Source organism: Cannabis sativa, chromosome 6, assembly GCF_029168945.1.
Source record: "Cannabis sativa cultivar Pink pepper isolate KNU-18-1 chromosome 6, ASM2916894v1, whole genome shotgun sequence".
Lineage (NCBI taxonomy): Eukaryota > Viridiplantae > Streptophyta > Magnoliopsida > Rosales > Cannabaceae > Cannabis > Cannabis sativa.
This window is the reverse complement of record NC_083606.1, coordinates 75,310,188-75,333,223: the sequence shown is the minus strand read 5'-3', so window position 1 is coordinate 75,333,223 and position 23,036 is coordinate 75,310,188. Positions and strand designations below refer to the sequence as shown.

The window sequence follows — 23,036 nt, the reverse complement described above, 5'->3', positions numbered from 1 at the left end:
AGTACAGTCTTGTAAAAAGAAATTTACACTGTGCCACTATAACGGTTTGTTAATGTAAATTTATGGTCTGGGCTTTGTCGGAGGTGGTGGGTTTTGTTGAGGTCGTAGGGTTTTGTTGGTGTTGTGTCGGGTTGTGGCAGGTGGTGGAGATGGGCGGAGGAGAATCATATTGGTGGGTTTGGGGAGAGAGAGAGAGAGAGAGAGAGAGAAACGAGAGAGTGAGAGTTAGAGGTAGAGTGTGAGTTTTAAATAAGAAAAGTATTATTAGGATTAAGATTTTTTGAAGTATTAAATTTCTATATTGTTTAAGATGCAATATCTTTTTTTTTTTTTTGTGTATAATGGGCTACACGTACTACACATGATATGATTAATTTGAATAGTGAAATACTCACTTAAGAAATATATAAAAGCCATTAGGTAAAGAAACAGTAAATGCTATCCAAACCACATAGGTATTCTTTTTCCAATGATCACTCTTAATTCGAACTATCTTACCAATATTATAATTTTTTTTTAATTTTTAATTTCAAGTAAAGAGATTTAAAAGCATCAAAAGTATTGAATTTTTTAATTTTTCTTAAAAAAAAACCTACACATAAAAAATAAGAGAAATCATCTATACACACAAAAATATATCTACTACCATTCAAACTTTAAACTTGAATTGGACCCATCATATCCATGTGAAGTAGTACAAGAATTTTGGAAATATATATTTACATCAGGAAAACTTTTGTGAAAAAAATTTTAGTGCTTGTCAAGCTGATATGGTTCTCATTCTCCCATAAATTATCTACCTAATTTAGGGAACCCTCAAACAATGATAATTTTTTTTCAGATTTTTGTAATGAATGTGTCTAAATTTTTTATGCCATAAATTAATGGTGTTATGTATAACAACTTTTTCTTTTTGAATCTTTTTTCATTTACAAAAAAAAAATTATAATAATAATAATAATAATAATAATAAGAGAAATTATTAATAAAGATAAGTAAATAAATGAGAGTGGTAGTGGTAGAAAAGGGAGAGAAGAGAAGAGAAAGGAAAAAGAAAATCAAATGGGGAGGGAATTCGAGGAAGAAGAAGATTAATGGTTCATATAATTCTTCTGCTTATTTCCATTAATTCCAGGTACCTTAATTAATTACACAGCTTAAGTTCATCTTCAGCTGAGCTTAATTGGTAATTGGTTGATTCATTATTCTTCACTTTAATTGGTTGGTTTGGTTCTCAGATCTAACTGATTAGATCATCAATATTCAATTTTAGTAGTCTTATCTATAATATTGTTAACAAGTTAGAACATATCACATGTAATTGCAAATATTGTGCTAATATATAAAATCTGATTAAATTGCGAAATAAACAATATATTATTATCCAGTTAGTTGGTTGATTGAAATCAAATCTAATATATACAAAATAATTAATAATTAAAGCTAGTAGGGTTATTTATTACTTGATCTCATCATCTTAATTACTTGACTTGAATTGACTAGACTTGACTGTTGTTGTTGTTGAACCTAATGTATACCAATAATCACTCCTCTTTTATTCCCTTCCAATGCTTTACTTTTTATTTAATTCCATTTGGTTTCTTTAAACCAAAGAAAAAGAACAAAGTCATAGGCTTCATCCCCATATTTAACCCTGCAACAATATTTGGGTAGGATAATAGATTAAATTAGTGGAAAAACTTTTCTTTTGTATTTTTTTTTTCTATTAAAACATATTCTGTTCTGTTAATCTAAGAAAAATGAACATTATTGGCAGACACTTTAGTTAATCTCCATAATTGTACCCTCCTATTAATTTATTCATTTCTTTATTTGTTTAAACCTACAACTTTAAATTGAAATACCACATGCATGATGCATTATCTTTGTATATACTATATTCTATATGTGTTGGGTTAACAAACACATGTAATGTGTTGAGCTTTTCTTTTTCCTCTGTTTTCACACCTGTACAGATTCCCTATGTATGGATTCTTTTGGTTTTGTTTTTTATAGATATTTTATAGGAGAAATGTTAAAAGGTATTACTGGTGCCTAGCACTTTCCTCAGTGTTATGCAGTTATTGGTGTAATTAAGTATCGGGTCACATAAAACATAAGAAAAATATATTGCTAATCAATCATAGGACGTCACCTATAAAAAATACTGGCACCACTAGTGCAGCATTATTAATTTGATGAGTTGCTAACAACTGACCACAAAGTCAACCAAAAAATATAATTAATTTGAGACAAAAATGAATAAACGCACATATATACATATACATATATAGAAAGAGAAATGTCAAAAGGCACTAGTGGTGTCTAACACCCTCCTATGTGTCAATATCGCTGTTGGTCCAACTAAGTATCGGGTCCATATAATTTAATATAATAGATTTTAAGGAATATTACTAGCCAGTCGCAACGAGACATGTTGAGAAGGTGCTAGGCACCACTAGTGCCTAATAGCAATGCTCATATAGAAAGTACCCCATGATCATGAAGATGAACATATGAAGAAACTCCAATTATACCTTTAATTCCAAAAACACTCGCCTCATCTCTACTCTACTCTGCCTTGGCACTGGCAGTGTTGTGTTGATCATCATTATTCTATACAATACACATTAATAAAATTAACATCGTATATTATTAGAGACTTTCAGTTAGAAAAGAAGAGAATTATTTTATTGAATTGATTGAATTGAGTGGTACAAAGATATGAGTGTTTATATATAGTACAAAACCACTTGAGTTGGACCTAACTAACCTATAATAGAAAATATAACTAACATAACAGAATAAGCTAACTTAACAACACCCTCAAGATGGAGTGCAGAGATTTTTTACACCCATCTTAGACAAAATGTTATTGAATGAAGCAGGAAATAGAGGCTTCGTTAGGATGTCAGCAAGATTGGCTTTGGAGGATACGTGACTCAGCTTCATTGAACCATTTGTGATTTTTTCTCTGAAAATGTGGCAATCGATCTTGACATGTTTTGTGCGTTGATAGAAGACTGAGTTCTCTAATATGTGAATTGCACCATTGTTGTCGTAAAAGAGAATTGAAGGAAGGCTGTTGTTGATGTGGAGTTCCTGTAGAATGGACGTGACTGTGAGTTCACATGTAGCATTAGCAATAGCGTGATACTCTGCTTCGCCTGATGATCGAGAGACGATTGGTTGCTTCTTTGATTTCCATGAAATGAGTGTTTAGCCTAGGAAAACACAATATCTAGAGATCGATTTTTTGGTGTCGACGCAGGCTCCCCAATCTACGTCAGCAAAAGCTTGGAGTTGAAGTTTGGGTGGGGGAAAGCATAAAAATAGAGGCCTTGGCCAGGTGATTTTTAAGTATTAAAGTACTCTGATTTGACCCGACCGAGTTGCCCTGACTCTTGGTGTTCTGCCTGGCGTCCATCTAGCCTGAACAGCCTGCGAAACCAAGAGTTGGCACATCAAGTCATGATCAACGAGAGCTTACTAATGCCGCTTAATTTAGAAATTAAAAACATGCGCCTATTCTACTATCAGGCTACTAGCATGCTTTCTATCAGGTTTTTCTTATTTCATAATAATAATAAACTACTAAAGCAATAAAACCTTACTGAACCATAGAACGAGCTAACTACTGATGATGATTGTACATGTCGTGACGATCTTTAGAAGACAACCTGGCAGCTCTGATACCAAATTGTAACACCCTAACTAGCATAGGCGTATTACGTGATTTTTAAACGTACTGTGCAGCTCGTTGCTAATCAACGAGGTTTATGGAAATCGTGATTAATTAAAATTTTTTCTTTTTAATTAAACTTATATAATATTTTATACAAAATACTCTGGGATCCCATTTACAAAATACTTTACAAAAGTTTGCTGTCTAATACAAAATACTTGTCGCCTAGCGACTAATTATAAAAGCACTGCTATCCCGAGGATCGTACGCTCCAGGCCTAACCGCCCTAACATGTACAATCTTCATCGGCTCGTCCTCACGGTTCCTCAGCCTTGGCCTTTCCCTTACCTACACATAAACATAGCACTGTGAGTCGACAGACTCAGTAAGAAAAGCATAAATCATAAAACATACATAATCCCGGGTTATGATCAGACGCCCATACCCCTGACCATAACCCTAACTGCCGTGTCCCACACGATACTGAGTCCCGAATGTTCGTACGACGGTACTATTGACAAAGTAACAGCCTATACTCGGTACACTGGTCATACTCCAGCTTTACAGATGTGTTACAGTATCAGCCTATACTCGGTTCACTGGTCATACTCCAGCTGCTAGTCATACTCTAGCCTAACCGATGTGATACGGTCAAATAGCACAATACCACCAACCCTAGAATCAGCCTATACTCGGTACACTTGTCATACTCCAGTTGCTAGTCGTACTCTAGCCTAACCGATGTGATAGGGTTGGATGGTACGAAGCCAACATACATATCTAATGTAATCTAACAGGCTTCCTAACATGCACGCTAAACATGTAATACATATGCATACTGTTATACTAATCTTACCTCAATTCCGAATTCAGGTGTGCCGGTCAACCTGAGTGGAACGAACTGTACGGCAGTTTACAGGCTCCTAAACCATAACAGTCACAACACTAGATAATTGATACGCTAAATCACTTCCCGGGGACTTAAACTAGAAACTAAAAGTTTCCCTATCGATAAAAAGTATGGCAATACCCTAAATAACATAAAAACGAGAAAAACTAGGGTTCCTGAAAATCCACCAACCGGCAGACCGGTTCTGCAACCAGAATTCCGGTTCTGGAAATTCCTGAACCCCATCCAGAATTCTAGTTGCACATTCGGAATTCCGGTTCCTCGCAGGAATCAATCAAAAATTCATAACTCCCTCAAATCAAAACCAAATCACACCAAACCTTCCAGACCTGTTCTAAATACCCCAAAGAACATTTCTAAAGCAACAAAACCATCCAGAAACCACAGAAACGAAAAATGTCGTGTGAGCTCCAAGCTTTGAGTTCAAAACTCAAACTTGGCTAAAGCTCACCTACAAGCATTAAAACCTGATTTAAACTACATAATCATGCATACTAAAACTGTAGAAATCATTCTCAATCTCAAACAACAAACCCAGCAACCAATTTCACATTTTCACTTTGAAAAACCATAGCTTTTGAACCAAAACTCTAAACTAACTTAAAACCAATCAAACATGCATCAAAACAGTTTCATTCCACTTAATCCAACATGCTTAAACCTCTGAAAACAACATATAAACACAGCAACAACAACCAACTCAAAACTAAGCATGCAACCTATCATTTCTCTTCAAAAATTCCAAGAAACATAGAAGAAAGATATAGAAACCTTACCAACAAATAGAGATCACTAAATTTGATTAAAATGAGCTTGAATCACAAAGGAAACATCCACTTCCTTGCTGCTCAAGGAGGGCCAAAAAGAGAGAGAGAGAGAGAGAGAGAGAGAGAGAGAGAGAGAGAGAGAGAGAGAGAGAGAGAGAGAGAGAGAGAGAGAGAGAGAGAGAGAGAGAGAGAGAGAGAGAGAGAGAGAGCTTGAGTTTTTCTTAACTTTTCTAATTTTTCTACTTTGAATAAAAATGAGAGTAAAAGCAAATAATAAACCTTTATTTCAGCCAAAAGAAACATAACATAACATCAATTTCCAATTACTTAGTCCACTAAAGGACAAAACATAAATGGGGCAAAGGTCATTTTGCCCCTCCACCCAAAAATAACATAAAAGGGGTACTAAAGGGTATTTTGGGAAATTCTAAATTCCCGGCCAATCCCGACATTCCCAATGTCTAAATAACCGTCCCACAATACTAACATACTAAGTTGTAATTTTACTGAGCCAAACACCGAGTTCCATGTTACCGGACACCAGAAATGCAAAATTATGAAATTCCCTATATGACATAAAATGCATTTCAGAATTCAATAATAACAACATAAATAATTATTTAAATATCTATAAATAATTTTCATAATTAATCATAATTAACTACTAATTTCTAAATTAAACTAAGCGGTCTTTACAGCTATGAAGCTCAGGTTTTCTTTGAGAGAAAATAAGATGCAAGTTCATAGTTTCCTAAAGCCATCACTTTCTATTTATAGGATGCCATCTAGGTTTAGGTTAGAATTGTATGACATTAAAATAATGAAAAAATATAAATGGTAAATCCTATACAAAGTGGTCGGCCATATAAGGATAATGGGCCTCACTTTGTAATTTTGCCATTTTGTCATTTCTCAATCCTATTTTCTCAAAAATGCCGATTTTCCAATTTAACCATTTAAATGCCAATTCTAATTATTTAATAACTAAAAATTAATTTTTAAATAATATTGTCATTTAATATATTTATTAATTTAGACATATAAAGTCTCTTAATTAACAAATAAAACCTAGAATCTCTTTTCTTTACAATTTCGTCATTGCTTAGTGAAAATTCATAAACTAGACATAGTCTAACTTTAGAATTATAATTGATTAATCAAAATTAATTAACTGAGTCTTACAAGCAGTATGGTCTCAACTAGTATGGGGACCATGGGCCTATATAACCGAGCTTCCAATAAGTTGAACCGAATTTACCAAGTAAATTCCCTAACTTATTAATTCCTTATTGAATCCACACTTAGAACTTGGAATTGCACTCTCAGTCATATAGAACGCTCTATATGTTCCACGATATAGATACGCTATTAATTATCCATTGTTATAATCTTAATTTGATCAATGACCCTCTAATAGATGATCTACATTGAATAGGCACTAAATTACCGTTACACCTTCAATGTATTTTATTCTTAAAACACTTAGCTCCGTATAAATGATATTTCAGCGAAGTGAAATGAGATCTCCACCATTTATCTCTGTTTAGCCAAGCTCGAAGGATATCATCGTTTCACTTCTAAATTCCTATAGAAGTTATAGACTCCATATTTATGTTAGCGCTCCCACTCAATTATACTATCATGTTCCCAAAATGTACGTATCACCCTGACCCAAAAGTAGGCTTAACTAACAAATCAAAGAACACGTATAATACTCTTGAGATCGAACCTAACCATGTCAGGATTAAGATCATTTGATCTAGGATCAACAGGTGATATTGAATTGAATAGATATTACGGTAAATTTTAACAAATCTAATCAAAGTTCAATATCGGTCCCTTGCGATGTATACTCCATACATCCGATACTGGTAAACTTTGCCAATGTCCTGGAAAGGACATAACACTTATCCAAGGTGTAAGAATACCTATCGCTGATATTATATCATGCCAGTCTAAATCCAGTGAACTGACAAATCAGGGAATAAACTTTCGAACATATAATTCAGATTATATTCCACTGTGCTGACAACACTATAATCATTAACAAATTCATATGTTTTGGACTTAAATAGAATTCATACATTTTATGTATATAATCATGAAATAAATTATGTGAACCATGCAACATAAAATATTATTTCTGATCTTTAGTAATAAGTAAATCTGATTATATTGAAATGGGTTTTATTTAGGGCACAAAACCCAACAGATTTGTGGGAGAACCTATAAGGTTTAAGGCTAGGTTAGTAGCCAAAGGATTCACACAAAAAGAAGGGGTTGACTATAATGAGATATTCTCACCAGTAGCCAAGTACAAAACTATAAGGATCATGCTATCTATAGCAAATCAATTTGACATGGAAATTGATCAAATGGATGTCACTACAGCTTTCTTACATGGAGACCTAGAAGAAGAGATCTATATGGAACAGCCTAAAGGTTTTGAAGTTAAAGAGAAGAAAGACATGGTCTGCAAGTTGGTTAAGTCCTTATATGGACTCAAACAAGCTCCCAGACAAAAGAATAGGAAGTTTGATGCTTTTATGCTAAAGCATGGATTCAACAGAAGCTACCATGACACATGTTTGTATTACAAAGGAAGCTCTATAAAAGATGTCATCTACCTATTGTTATAAGTAGATGACATGCTTATTATAAGCCAAGAAAGGTCTAGGGTTGATACGATCAAGAATCTGCTCAAGACAGAGTTGAAATGGAAGATCTTGGAAATGCTACCAAGATCCTTGGGATTTCTATCCTAAGGCACAAGGACAAGGGTAAACTAATTCTTAGACAAGAAGACTACATTGAGAAGATCATAGATAAGTTTTCTATGAGAGATGCTAAGGTTGTTAAGCAACCAATTACTAGTCAGTACACACTTTCTAAGGAGCAAAGTCCTAAAACAGAAAAGGAGAGTGAAGCTATAAAGGATGTGCCCTATTCTAATGCTGTAGGGTCAGTCATGTATCTTATGGTAAGTACAAGACCTGATTTAGGCTATGCTATGAGTGTACTTAGTAAATATATGGAAATCCAGGAAAAGTTCACTTGTTGGCCATGAAATGGGTGTTCAAATACCTACTTGGGACAACAAAGGTTGGTTTAATCTACAAGAAACAGAATGCTAGCACTATAATTGAAGGTTATAGTGATTCTGACTATGCTGGATATAGAGATAATAGGAGATCTACATCTGCCTATTTCTTTCTAATTGGAGGTAATTGTGTTAGCTGGAAAGTTCAGCTCCAACCTGTTGTGGCACTATCAACAACTGAGGCTGAGTATGTTGCCACAACTAAAGCTATAAAGGAGGCAATATGGCTAAAGGGACTAATGAATGAGCTCAATCTACTTAAGGGTGTGCCTACTGTATATTCAGACAGCCAGAGCTGTATATTTCTATGCAAAAACCTTATGTTCCATGATAGAACAAAGCACATAGAAATCAAGTATCACTTTATACGAGATAAAGTGACTCAAGGTGAAATAGACATTGAAAAGGTGCCTACTGAGGATAACCCAGCAGACATGGGTACTAAAATTGTGACTCTTAACAAGTTCACACATTGTATGAACTTGTTAAGAATCGACTCAGGAGACTAAAGGTAGGACCTATCAAGCTAAGACTCTCAGAGATAAACATACATACATCAGAACTGGTTATAAGAGGAATTCAGGAGGAAATTGTTGAGTAAATTCCACTTATAACCAGTCCCTTTACAACAAATATCCACATCAGCAAATTTACAACAGAAATAAACAACTTGACTCAATCCTAGGTGGCTTCGCCTCTACTGTATAAGGAAATAGGAGTTAGTTACAACTGTTATTGTAACTAACTCCTAGATCTATGATAAACCGACTCAATACAAGTATATAAACATCAAATCAAAGCAAATACACATATAATATACAGATCAGAGAAGAGAAAGAGAGAGAGAGAGAGAGAGAGAGAGAGAGAGAGAGAGAGAGAGAGAGAGAGAGAGAGAGAGAGAGAGAGAGAGAGAGAGAGAGAGAGAAGGAATAAACCCTAGTTCATAGACTTCAACTCCAAGATCCAGAAACGAGAATGGAGTTCTCGTGGTGAGGAAGCAGAAGGGAGAAGTACATGCACAATGTTGTGAAAATTATATACGCAAGTATACGCAGTCACACAAGTAATAAAGTGATAAGTAAGATCGTCTCCACAGGGATTGCAAACAAAGTTTGATATAAAATCAACTAATTACAACTTAAAATAAAAAGAAATAATATGCAAATGGTTGAGTAATGATTCAAAATTAAAAATGACATGAATTAAACTTGCTAGAATTAAACTACTGCTACTAGAAAACAAATTGGTTGCAAGATAAAAAATATAATATGGCAAAAATGGCTTGAATAACTAATTCCTTCTAGTCAGGTTTTTTACAAATAAGACAAAGATTGGTTCAAAGATTACTTCGATTCGCACAGAGATAACAACAAATTCCTCTAGGCTTGTGAGAATTTTCCAACACTCACAACTTTAATTCTACCATTTAGCTTAATATATTCCTATATCAAACCAGCAAGCAGAACACTATTCAAGCATTAATTTGGTGAGTTATGCAAGGTAAATGAAATATTCCTATCCACTTACAAAGGAAAGCCTAAGTCTAGGTTTTCACTTGCTTCATTCAAGTTGAACTACTAGATCTAGCCCTTCCGGTACAAGATCTAGCTTAGCAAATTGTTATTCATGGCCAAGAAACAACAATTAATTAAAATGAAACTCACTTGAATGAACAAAGGCAAACAAATACTAAAGTAAGCTTAAAATTTAATCATACCCAACTTAGAAGTTCATAGTCATTCAAGCCTCAAAAGTTTAGCTCATATTCAAATAAGAAGATAAAATCCAAGCTAAAAATACTTCATCCATGGCTGCTGCCCAAGTTTACAATCTCAAGAAGTTTTGAATACCAAGTACAAACAACAACAACCAAGAGAAAAATAAAGAAGACTATCAAGAAAGGGTAAAAGAAAATTCAAACACTAGGCTTGGTCCCCTCTTCTTTCTTCTTCGTGTACTTCCTGCTGCAAAAACTCCTCTAGAAAAAAATATGCAGCTGCTCAAGTACTGTCCAGTCCAAGATGATGAAGATGACCCCCCGTACTTACTTCTTTCCTTTTCTTTTTCATGTTGGGTTTTTAGGGTACCAACCTCCTCACCCAAAATAGAAGCCCAAACTTTTCCACTTTGGCCCACTAGGGTGAGACTCCTTTCTTCCATGTCAGCTAGCTGATGCAATTTGAGTGATTGGACCGAAATTGATGAGGTGGATAAGTGAAATTCGTGATTCCACGTCACTGCCAGGATGCTGAATTCACTTCAGCATTGCTTTAGCATCGCTTCAGCAATCAACCCAGTTCCAGCTTGTATTCTTTTTCTTCCTTGCTTCTTTCTCTTTTACCTGTCAATTTAATTCCTCCTTTTTCAACAAAATAAGCACAGTTAATTGGAAAAACACACCCAACAATATCAATATTTACAAAACTCAAAGGTTAGATTACTAAATAGAAAATAACACTAAAACTAATTAAAGTTAAGCAAAATAAACACATTTTCATTACTCTCCTCACAATACTTTAGTTTAAAAGCATACAAATTAACTCTATACCATAGAGTTATCACACCCCAAACTTAGAGTATTGCTCGTCCTCGAGTAATGAAAAACACATAGAACTAAACAATACGAACAGAAAATGACAGCGACACTAACACGCTTGCAGTAGAGAAAATCTTGCTCTTTCACACTTGGTCTAGGGACAAAATTTGCTCTCAGAATTAGATGAAATGGAAGTGTAATTGGCAGTAGTGAATGTGCCTTGAACTTGTGTGTGTCAACAGAATTTTGCATGCTATTTATGTCTTTAAACTTATCAAGAGTAATTCAATCAATAAAGTGTGCAAATACTTCCCACCAACACTTTGAATTTCTATCACAACTACCCCTCGATCCTCAAGTTTAAAAAGTTTGCTTCCATAAGTTGAACTAGTGTAATCCTCTCCACTAATGTAGCTTAGCTTTACAACTTAGATCAAAAGGACTTGACTAGGCTTGAATGTTAGGCTTGGGTTAGGGTATGGTATAGGATGTATTTAAACTAGCTTAACACCTAACCACTTCACTTGTCAAAAACCGAGCCTCTTCCTTAAAAAATTTTCTCTTGACCCTCTTCCCTAATTCAATACTCACGAGTACTTGATATTAAAATTGACTTCTCTTGCTATGTTTACTCTCTTTTTTTTTTCTTTTTTTTTCTTTTTTTTTTTTTTTTTTGTTTTCTTTTTCGTTGCTGATTTTTTTTTTTTTTCATATATTAGAAAAACATTTATTACTATATTATACTTATATAATAAATAGCAAGAGAAGGTTAATTGAAAATTCATACTCATATACTTTGTGAGCTAATTCCCCCACCCCAAACTTACAACCCAACATTGTCCCCAATGTGGCTAAAAGTATGACCTTGAATTAGCTCGCCACAAGTTACACTCACCGCACTCACCCCAAACTTAATGTGAAACTTGGCTCTTGACAAGTGAGTAATTAAGTTAGGACATATGTGGAAATGCAAATTAAGATTGGCGTTAGATGTAGGATTGGGTTGCACAACAATAATAGGCTACATGGCTCAAACTTGGGTGACTAGGGAAAAATTGAATTCATAGGAAAGGCTAGAAAGGCTCAAACGTCCAAAGATGGCCTAAATCATTTCTAAGTCATAAAGCTCGCTAGGATTTCGCCTCAAGGGTTACACTAGCTAATTCTAGACGCTTAAACTCTCTCAAAGTGTTAGCTATTCTAAAAACTCAAGTTAAGGTGGGATAACACAAGCACACAATATTTGAAAGGATTCCTCATAAGCTAGCATTTAGACAAAAATAACACTTAAAATTAGCATTTTCAACACACAAACCAAGGCATTCCACAAATGGAGGAAAATGGATATGTTTCATCATCGAGCGCTACCCTAAACCAAAGCTGAAAATACAAGCAATATGTTTCTCATTCGCAAGCTAACACAAATTATAACACACATGACAAAAGAAATGATCGACACATTCAAAGCTTACTACACACACTACTAAATTGAACAACCACAGTAAACACATAACAAACACAAACAGTAGCACACTTAACTAACACATCACAGTTAAACTAAGGTAATTAATTCAGGAGAAAAGAAATACTCCCTCAACAATCCGAATTGCCACCACCAGAGTCCCTCTCTTCGTTGTCGACGGAGCCCCAAGGTGCAAGGATTTCTTCCTGGAAAGCAGGAAAGGCAACGGCTGTTTTGGACTGGCTGCGACGAAGATGTTGCATCATCCATGCATCTCGTTCCCTTTCATAGTTCCAGTGAGTCTGCAGCCGCTCACACATTTGTTGTTGTAAGGCCTCATGCTTGGACAGCCGCTCTTCCACTGGATCTCTTGAAGTGGAAGCTGTGGCAGTGGATGGAGTGGGGCGTCTTGGGGCACGATCAGGCCCGAAACCAATTACCCCCTTTCGTGGAACTGGATCTTCATCATTCAACATTGGTACATTGGCACATCTGCACATTTCGCACGAGGCACGGGAAAAACAATTTCCCTTTTACTCGGTGTGCACAGTCAAAAATCTCCTTCGCTATCACCTTGCCAATATTAATCTTTTTGCCTTTCACGATGCAATAGAGCATCCACATCCGTTCCCGACTCACGGTGGAGTCATGTGACGTAGGCAGCAAGGTAGTTTGCACGAAATTATAAAGACACTTGATATCATGCTTCAGATCCGTCCGTTTAAAACGGAATACACCACGCCCATCGATTTCCCACACTGCCTCTGGAGTGGCCAATTCAGGCACAATCTTGTGCATCAGCTCATCAGTGAGCTTACCGACATCTTTGGAGAACTCACACGTCACATTTTTAAGCAAGTAGTAATGGTTGATGTCTTTGTCAGAAAATTTCACTTTAGTTTTTCGCACTATAATCTCAGCTGGCAGTTCATGCGCCAAAAAAATTTGCATAGAATTCCTTTACTACTTGGCAAACTGCAGATGCCGGGTCTTCGCAAAATTGCAGCCAATTCCTTTTCTTGATGTTCTCGATCAGCCATGGCGGCATACTGCCAAAGTCATCATCCCCTATTATCATACCTCTCTCGACATAGAATTCTTTGTGACTAACTGAATCAAGGTATTTCTTTTCAGCAGCTGGTGAAACAAATTTCTTAGCCTCTCGAGCATCTCTCTCAGGAGGCTTATGAGCACACCTCTTAATTTTCGGCATGTTGACTCCTGCTTAGTAGAATTCAGCTACAAATTTTTTTCTCTCAACAGCCCAATTAGCAACAGTATAATCACAGAATAACAACACAAATCCAATGCTCCTCCACCCTAAAAATACTCAGCTACACAGGCCACAATACTCACCAAAGAACACTGTTTAACCAAATAAATTTTGAATTGAAATTCTCAAACCCGGATTCACTTTGAGTTGGCTGAAATGCACAGGCGTCAACTTCTTGCTGCTGAGGTCGAATGTGCTTGCTAGAGCTTGTGACGGTGGCTGGTTCGTGGTTGTGCTGAAGGTGTGCGAAATGAGGGCTCGGTGGTGAAGGCGAGTTCGACCCTGTGGATGGATGGACGAGTGATGGTGACTCACGGAATGGTGAAGGATGCAGAGTTGTGGTTCGGGCTGTGAGTCGATGTGGTTGGGCGGAGGATGCGAGCTTGGTGGTGCGAAGGTGAACTGGTGCGATTTTGGTGATTCGAATGGTGGGTTGTGAATGAGGTTGAGTAGTGTGCGGATGGGAGTGGTCTGTGCAGGGGTGAATGGTGCGGCTGGGTTCGAGCTTGGAGATTAACTGGGGTGAAGCAATGGTGGACGGCTAGGGTTGGCTTGTTGAAAATGATGGGCTGATTTGGGGCTTTCTTCTTCTTTTTTTTTTTTTTTTTTTTAACATAGAAATGTATCATAACGAAAACCTATTATAGATTTTTTTTTTTTTTTTTTTTTTTTTTTTAAGAAGAAAACCCCTCATTCAGTGCATGTATGTTCACTGCCAGCATTTTTTTGAAACTCAGACCTCCCAGTACAGCATCACTACAGCATTTCTTCAGCAATTTCATTTTGCAACCTTCCCTGCTACAGAAAGCTGTAGCGATGCTAATCCAATGCTGTACTGGGACCTACTGCTTCATTAAGCAATTTTGCTCACACCAGATTGCAGCAACTCTTTTTTTTCATTCCATTTTGCTTTCACCTGAAATCAAAACCACCACACCAGAGAATTAGAATTATATATATAATTATATAGGTCAGTATCTATGTATAGCTATATATATATATTTTTTCTTTTCTTTTCTTTTTTTTTTTCTTTTTTTCTTTGTGTTCTTTTTTTTTTTTCTTTTTTTCTCTCGTTTTCCTTTTTTTCTCTTTTTTTTCTTTGTATGGGGTGGCACACCCCAAACTTATTACATAGTGTATATATAACTACATATAATCTTGTTCCTCCGCACTCGGGTTGCCCAAATGTGAGTAACTAAAGCCTTGACAACCCGAGGCCTTCTTCCTCAAGCCTCTTCCAATGTGATGGAGGTCTTTGCTCGATCAACCTCCCCTCCGATGTAGTGTTTAAGTCGCTGCCCATTCACTTGAAATACTCTTCCGGACTGTTCATTCTTGATATCCACAGCTCCAAAAGGATACACCTTGACAATGGTGAATGGTCCCGACCAACGAGACTTTAACTTTCCTGGAAACAACTTCAAATTTCGAGTTGAATAACAACACTTGCTGCCCTTCTTCAAATACTCGGTGTTGAATTCTCTTATCATGCCATCTCTTAGTTTTCTCCTTGTACAACTTGGCATTTTCATAGGAGAAAAACCTCATCTCTTCAAGCTCATTTAATTGCAACAAGCGGGCTTCTCCAGCAGCTTGGAGATCAAAGTTCAGCTTCTTTATAGCCCAAAAAGCTTTGTGTTCAAGCTCTACCGGCAAGTGACACGCCTTCCCATACACCAATCGATATGGGGACATGCCCAAAGGTGTTTTGTATGCTGTCCGGTACGCCCAAAGTGCATCATCTAGGCGTTGGGACCAATCTTTTCTGTTGGGATTTACCACCTTCTCCAATATGCCTTTGATTTCCCGATTAGATACTTCAGCTTGCCCATTAGTTTGTGGGTGATAGGCAGTGGCAACTTTGTGTTTTACACTATATTTTGCCAAGAGTGCAGCCAACACTTTGTTCACAAAGTGTGTTCCCTCATCACTTATCAAAGCTCTAGGGGTCCCAAACCTTGTGAAGACATGTTTATGAAGGAATTTCATGACCACTCGAGCATCATTCTTCGGACTAGCAATTGCCTCTACCCACTTTGATACGTAATCCACCGCCACTAGAATGTAGAGATTCCCAAAGGATTGTGGGAAAGGCCCCATAAAGTCAATACCCCACACATCAAACAATTCCACCTCCAAAATACAATTAAGAGGCATCTCATTCCTAGCGGAGATATTTCCCACTCGCTGGCAGCGATCACATTGTTGAACGAAAGCATGAGCATCTTTAAAAATAGAGGGCCAATAATATCCTGATTGAAAGACTTTGGCAGCCGTGCGTTGTCCACCAAAATGGCCACCATAAGGAGCTGAATGACAATGCTCCAAGATGCTTCTAACTTCACTCATTGGCACACATCTCCGCATTATACGATCTGGGCATTGCTTGTACAAGTATGGCTCATCCCAAAAATAAAACTTGCTATCATGAAGGAACTTTTTGAGCTGCTGCTTGGTAAAATCAGGTGGATAGGCACCTCCAACTAAGTAATTGACAATGTCTGCATACCATGGTACCCGTGTTTGCTCTATCACTAGCAGTTGCTCATCTGGGAATGAGTCTTGAATTTGTATTTCTCCTTCTAAGTGGCTGCTGTGATTGTTAGTTTCCAACCTAGAGAGATGATCCGCCACTTTGTTTTCTGTCCCTTTTCTGTCTCGAATTTCCAAATCAAACTCTTGTAGCAACAAAACCCAACGAATGAGCCTCGGTTTAGAATCTTTCTTGGCTATCAAATACTTGATTGCCGAATGGTCAGTATACACAACAACTTTGGTTCCCACAAGATAAGATCTGAATTTCTCAAAGGCAAAAACCACCGCTAGCAACTCTTTTTCAGTAGTGGTGTAGTGAATCTGGGCATCAACAAGAGTTTTGCTTGCGTAATAAATGGAGTGAAAGGTATTATTCTTCCGCTGTCCAAGAACAGCCCCAATGGCAAAATCACTTGCGTCACACATGAGTTCAAAGGGCAATAACCAATCGGGTGCTACAATCACGGGGGCCGTAACAAGAGCTGTCTTCAACTTTGAAAATGCTTCATTACATTCAGCGGTAAACTCAAATGGCCTATTTTGTTCAAGCAAGCTACACAAGGGTTTGGACACCTTAGAAAAGTCTTTAATGAAGCGCCTATAGAAACCCGCGTGTCCAAGGAAGCTTCTTATGCCTTTCACCGTGGTAGGGGCTGGTAACTTCTCAATCACTTCTAGCTTTGCCTTGTCAACTTCTATCCCCTTTCTAGACACTTTGTGACCCAACACAATACCCTCTTGAACCATGAAGTGGCATTTCTCCCAGTTAAGCACCAAGTTGGTTTCTTCACATCTTGCTAACACTCTCTCCAAATTCTCCAAACAAATCCCAAATGATTCCCCGTAGATAGAGAAATCATCCATGAATATCTCCAAAATACTTTCAGCCATATCCGAGAAAATAGCCATCATACACCTTTGGAAAGTCGCGGGAGCATTGCACAAGCCAAATGGCATCCTCCTAAAGGCAAAGGTACCATATGGACAAGTGAAGGTGGTTTTCTCTTGATCTTCTGGTGCTATAGAAATCTGATTGTAACCCGAATAACCATCAAGAAAGCAGTAAAACTCTTTTCCCGCCAAACGATCCAACATTTGGTCAATAAATGGCAGCGGGAAATGATCCTTCCGAGTAGCATTGTTGAGCTTCCGATAGTCCATACATACCCTCCAACCTGTCACAGTTCGAGTAGGAATCAACTCATTGTTCGCATTAGCCACCACCGTGATTCCTCCTTTCTTTGGCACACATTGGACAGGACTAACCCATGAACTATCTGAAATCGGGTATACAATACCATAATCCAGCCACTTTATCACTTCTTTTCGCACTACTTCCTTCATAACAGGATTCAACCTTCGTTGATGCTCAATGGAGTTACTACAGCCAGCTTCTAGGATTATTTTGTGCGTGCAAATCGCTGGACTAATCCCTTTTATGTCTGCCATAGTCCACCCAATCACTCTTTTATGTTTCTTCAGCACTTCTAGCAACAAACCTTCAGCTTCAGCTTCCAAACACGCTGAAATAATTATTGGCAGCGTTTCATTCTCCCCCAAATAAGCATATTTGAGGTGGCTTGGCAAAGGTTTCAGCTCTAACTTTGGTGGTTCTTGGATGGAAGGCTTTGGAGGCTTGAAATTGCTTTCTTTCAACTCTAAAGACTCAAAAGATCTCTTGAATTTAGGGAAAGGTTGCATCGGCTCAACCCAAGCAACTTGGGTTTCTTCATCTTCACTCAAAACTTCAAGATCTTCAAGAGAGCTTATCACCTTCTCATCCTTCCACACTTCCTTGTGAAAACTTTCAGCCACAATAGAATCAATCACACTCAAACGTGAACATTCTTCAATCTCATCCGGGAATCTCATAGCATTGAACACATTAAAAGTAACCTTTTGATCATTCACTCTCATAGTGAGTTCCCCATTTTGTACATCAATCAAGGTTCTTCCGGTAGCAAGAAATGGTCGTCCCAAAATAATCGGAACTTCTCTATCGGCCTCATAGTCTAGAATGATAAAATCAGCCGGAAAAATGAATTTATCCACTTGCACCAACACATCTTCAATTTTCCCTTCCGGATGAGCCATGGAACGATCCGCTAATTGCAAAGTGATGGTGGTTGGCCTCGCTTCTCCAATTCCCAACTTTCTAAAAGTAGACATCGGCATGAGATTAATACTAGCTCCCAAGTCACAAAGAGCTCTTCCAACATCTCTACCCCCAATAGAAATTGGAATTGTAAAGCTGCCCGGATCTTTCAATTTGGGTGGGATTTTACTTTTCAACATGGCACTACAGCCCTCCGTCAAAGCGACAGTCTTAAACTCCCCAAGCCTCCTTTTCTTTGTCAAAATATCCTTCAAAAACTTCACATAAGTTGGCATTTGCTCTAAAGCTTCCACTAATGGTATATTGATGTGGAGCTGCTTTAAAACATCAAGGAATCTCCGGAATTGACCATCATCTTGTTGCTTCTTGAACCGTTGAGGAAATGGTAGAGGTGGCTTTTGCAAAGGCTTTTCTGCAGCAGAATGCTGACTGGATGCTGTAACTACTGGGGGAATTTCAGCAGCTGAAGTTGCTGGTTTTTTCTTCATTTCCCCCTCTTTTTGGATTGAAGAGGGCTCTGTACTGCCTGTTGCAGCCACATTTGACTCAATTATTTTTCCACTTCTCAAGGTTACCGCTTTGCAATGTTCTTTGCCATCTCTTCTTGGGTTTTCGGTGTCACTAGGCAAGGTGCCTTGTGGTCTATTCTTCAAATCATTGGCCAATTGCCCCAATTGAACTTCAAGATTCCGAAGAGATGCTGCCTGGCTTTGAATTACAGCGTCATTCTTGGCCATATAATCTCTCATTAAGCTCTCCAAAGAACTAGTTTGAGAGCCTTGAGGTTGGTGAGGTTGTTGAGGTCTTGGTTGTTGAGAAAAACCCGGTGGGAATGATTGCTTTCCTTGTCCTTGTGCTCCACTTGAACTTGCCCCTTGACCTCCCCATGAAAAGTTCGGATGATGCTTCCATGCCGGATTGTAGGAGTTTGAGTATGGATTGTTGTTGCGGTTGAAGTTTTGATTACCCACATAACACACCGAAGCTGGATTTGAGGGGCAATTTTCAAAAGTATGCCCATCACCACAATACACACAAGATATTTCTGCCCTTTGAATGGCAGCGGCTGGTTGTACACTTCCTCCCATATTCATATTCTTCAAAATGTTGGTCATTGAGGCCATTTGAGCGGTTAGAGCGGTCAAAGCATCTACTTCAAGAACACCCGCTATTTTTCGGCTTGTAGGAGCTCTATTAGTTGACCATTGATAGTTGTTGCTAGCTATCCTTTCCAAAATCTCAAAAGCTTCATTGTAAGACTTGGAAAGAATGGCTCCATTAGCCGAAGCGTCCAACACCATCCTAGAAGCCGCATTGAGACCATTATAAAAAGTCTCAAGTTGGATACAATGGGGAATACCATGGTGTGGGCACTTCCTCAACAACTCCTTGAATCTTTCCCATGCATCACTAGTAGTCTCATCTTCCAATTGTTGAAAGGACATGATCTCGCTTCGAAACTTTGCATTTCTTGTTGGAGGGAAGTATTTTCTCAAAAATTTTTCAGCCAAGTCATTCCAATTAGTCACCGAATCGGGAGGAAGAGTATTAAGCCATGCTCTAGCCCGATCCCTCAAGGAAAATGGGAACAACTTCAATCTTAAAGCCTCTTCACTTACTCCTTGTAACTTGAAAGAATCACTCACCTCCAAAAATGAGCGAATATGGAGGTGAGGATCTTCCGTTGGCGACCCACCAAATTGACCAACCGTTTGGAGCATTTGAAACATCACGGGCTTGAGCTCAAAGTGAGGTGCTTGGATTTCGGGTCTCACAATACCCGGATTTAGCTCATTGAACATAGGGGCTGCATACTCTCTTATTGCTCGGGCTCTATCATCGGCCAAAGCAATAGGATTGGCTTCATTATGAGCACCCCCAATTTCAAACCCATCGGCCATATTGCAGCGTTTTTTAGCCTTTTGTTCCTTTCTTCTTTGTCTGAAAGTGCGTTCAATTTCGGGGTCAATAGGAGCAAGTTCAAGGTCTTCTTCTTGCTCGTTCATACACTAGATTACACCTGAAAAAGAAAAATTCAGCGCACCAAAATAGGATTAAAACTTTAAACCAGAAAATAAATTGCAAAATAGTTGATAATACACAATTTTTAGTTTCAATCCCCGGCAACGGCGCCAAAAACTTGTTGTGAAAATTATATACGCAAGTATACGCAGTCACACAAGTAATAAAGTGATAAGTAAGATCGTCTCCACAGGGATTGCAAACAAAGTTTGATATAAAATCAACTAATTACAACTTAAAATAAAAAGAAATAATATGCAAATGGTTGAGTAATGATTCAAAATTAAAAATGACATGAATTAAACTTGCTAGAATTAAACTACTGCTACTAGAAAACAAATTGGTTGCAAGATAAAAAATATAATATGGCAAAAATGGCTTGAATAACTAATTCCTTCTAGTCAGGTTTTTTACAGTCAGTACAGCATTGGTTCAGCATTACTTCAGCATTCTGCACAGAGATAACAACAAATTCCTCTAGGCTTGTGAGAATTTTCCAACACTCACAACTTTAATTCTACCATTTAGCTTAATATATTCCTATATCAAACCAGCAAGCAGAACACTATTCAAGCATTAATTTGGTGAGTTATGCAAGGTAAATGAAATATTCCTATCCACTTACAAAGGAAAGCCTAAGTCTAGGTTTTCACTTGCTTCATTCAAGTTGAACTACTAGATCTAGCCCTTCCGGTACAAGATCTAGCTTAGCAAATTGTTATTCATGGCCAAGAAACAACAATTAATTAAAATGAAACTCACTTGAATGAACAAAGGCAAACAAATACTAAAGTAAGCTTAAAATTTAATCATACCCAACTTAGAAGTTCATAGTCATTCAAGCCTCAAAAGTTTAGCTCATATTCAAATAAGAAGATAAAATCCAAGCTAAAAATACTTCATCCATGGCTGCTGCCCAAGTTTACAATCTCAAGAAGTTTTGAATACCAAGTACAAACAACAACAACCAAGAGAAAAATAAAGAAGACTATCAAGAAAGGGTAAAAGAAAATTCAAACACTAGGCTTGGTCCCCTCTTCTTTCTTCTTCGTGTACTTCCTGCTGCAATTAAAGCTCCTCTAGAAAAAATATGCAGCTGCTCAAGTACTGTCCAGTCCAAGATGATGAAGATGACCCCCCGTACTTACTTCTTTCCTTTTCTTTTTCATGTTGGGTTTTTAGGGTACCAACCTCCTCACCCAAAATAGAAGCCCAAACTTTTCCACTTTGGCCCACTAGGGTGAGACTCCTTTCTTCCATGTCAGCTAGCTGATGCAATTTGAGTGATTGGACCGAAATTGATGAGGTGGATAAGTGAAATTCGTGATTCCACGTCACTGCCAGGATGCTGAATTCACTTCAGCATTGCTTTAGCATCGCTTCAGCAATCAACCCAGTTCCAGCTTGTATTCTTTTTCTTCCTTGCTTCTTTCTCTTTTACCTGTCAATTTAATTCCTCCTTTTTCAACAAAATAAGCACAGTTAATTGGAAAAACACACCCAACAATATCAATATTTACAAAACTCAAAGGTTAGATTACTAAATAGAAAATAACACTAAAACTAATTAAAGTTAAGCAAAATAAACACATTTTCATTACTCTCCTCACAATACTTTAGTTTAAAAGCATACAAATTAACTCTATACCATAGAGTTATCACACAACAACAAGAGATTGAGTTAGATCGAGGACAAATCAGAAAGAAACAAAAGCACAAATTGTACAAAAAAAAATAGAGAATCGAGTTTACCTGGTCGTTCTTATGTGACAGGAAGCTCCAAACTTGTAAATCGACATTGTTTTGATAGTGGATATCAAGCTAATCTCTGAGAAGAGCTTGACAGAGACGTAGCCCAGATTTTGGGTGAACTCTGAAACAACTTTTGGTGTTTTCTCTTCCTTCACTCTTGTTTTTCATTTGCTAAAACTAAATCTGTGTGTGTGTGGGTGTGATTCTGGGTTTTGTGCTTAGAATCGAGCAAGTTCTGCTAGGGTTTCGAGTGTGACGCTGAGTGAGGATAGTGTTTGAGTTTAGGGTTTCTAGACTCTTCTTGAAAGTCTTTAATCCAAGGTTGAATACGACACAAGTTTTGGTGTCGTGGGGATTTGAACGGTGCCGTTTTGTCTAAACTTAAGTTAGACTGTGGAAAGGTCAATTTTGACCTTGGATACTGATATTGTTGGTTTTGTTGGTGTAGGTCAAAGTAGTAAAATCCTACAGTGTCAAATACTTGTTTTATGCATTTGAGTTTGATTTCAGTCACTCTTCCATCTGCCAATGCTTTACTTTTTATTTAATTCCATACTAAATCATCAAAACTCTTTTTTTATCATTATAATTAGAAAATAAGAGTCAGATTTGTTGACCCATGGGTCATTTTTCACTATTTATAAACTGAAATCTCTCCATTATTATCTTTGTATATACTATGTTCTATATGTGTTGGGTTAACAAACACATGTGATGTGATGAGCTTTCCTATGGATTCTTTTGTTTTGTTTGTGTCTTTTGATTGATATATTAATTTATAAATTGTATCGTTTTTTGTATAGTAATAAACAATATATTAATTTGAATTGTTGCACAGATTAGTTCAAATCTAGTATATGTATCTTTTAATTAATTAA

The 23,036-nt window shown here is 37.3% G+C and overlaps 1 non-coding gene across 1 annotated transcript; it reads left to right on the top strand.

The window, feature by feature from the left end:
• The first annotated feature begins 19,740 nt into the window (after positions 1-19,740).
• On the top strand, positions 19,741-19,847 carry LOC115696055 (small nucleolar RNA R71). The gene has a single exon (XR_004007653.1). It is a non-coding gene; the product is annotated as a small nucleolar RNA R71 (small nucleolar RNA).
• Positions 19,848-23,036: the final 3,189 nt, after the last annotated feature.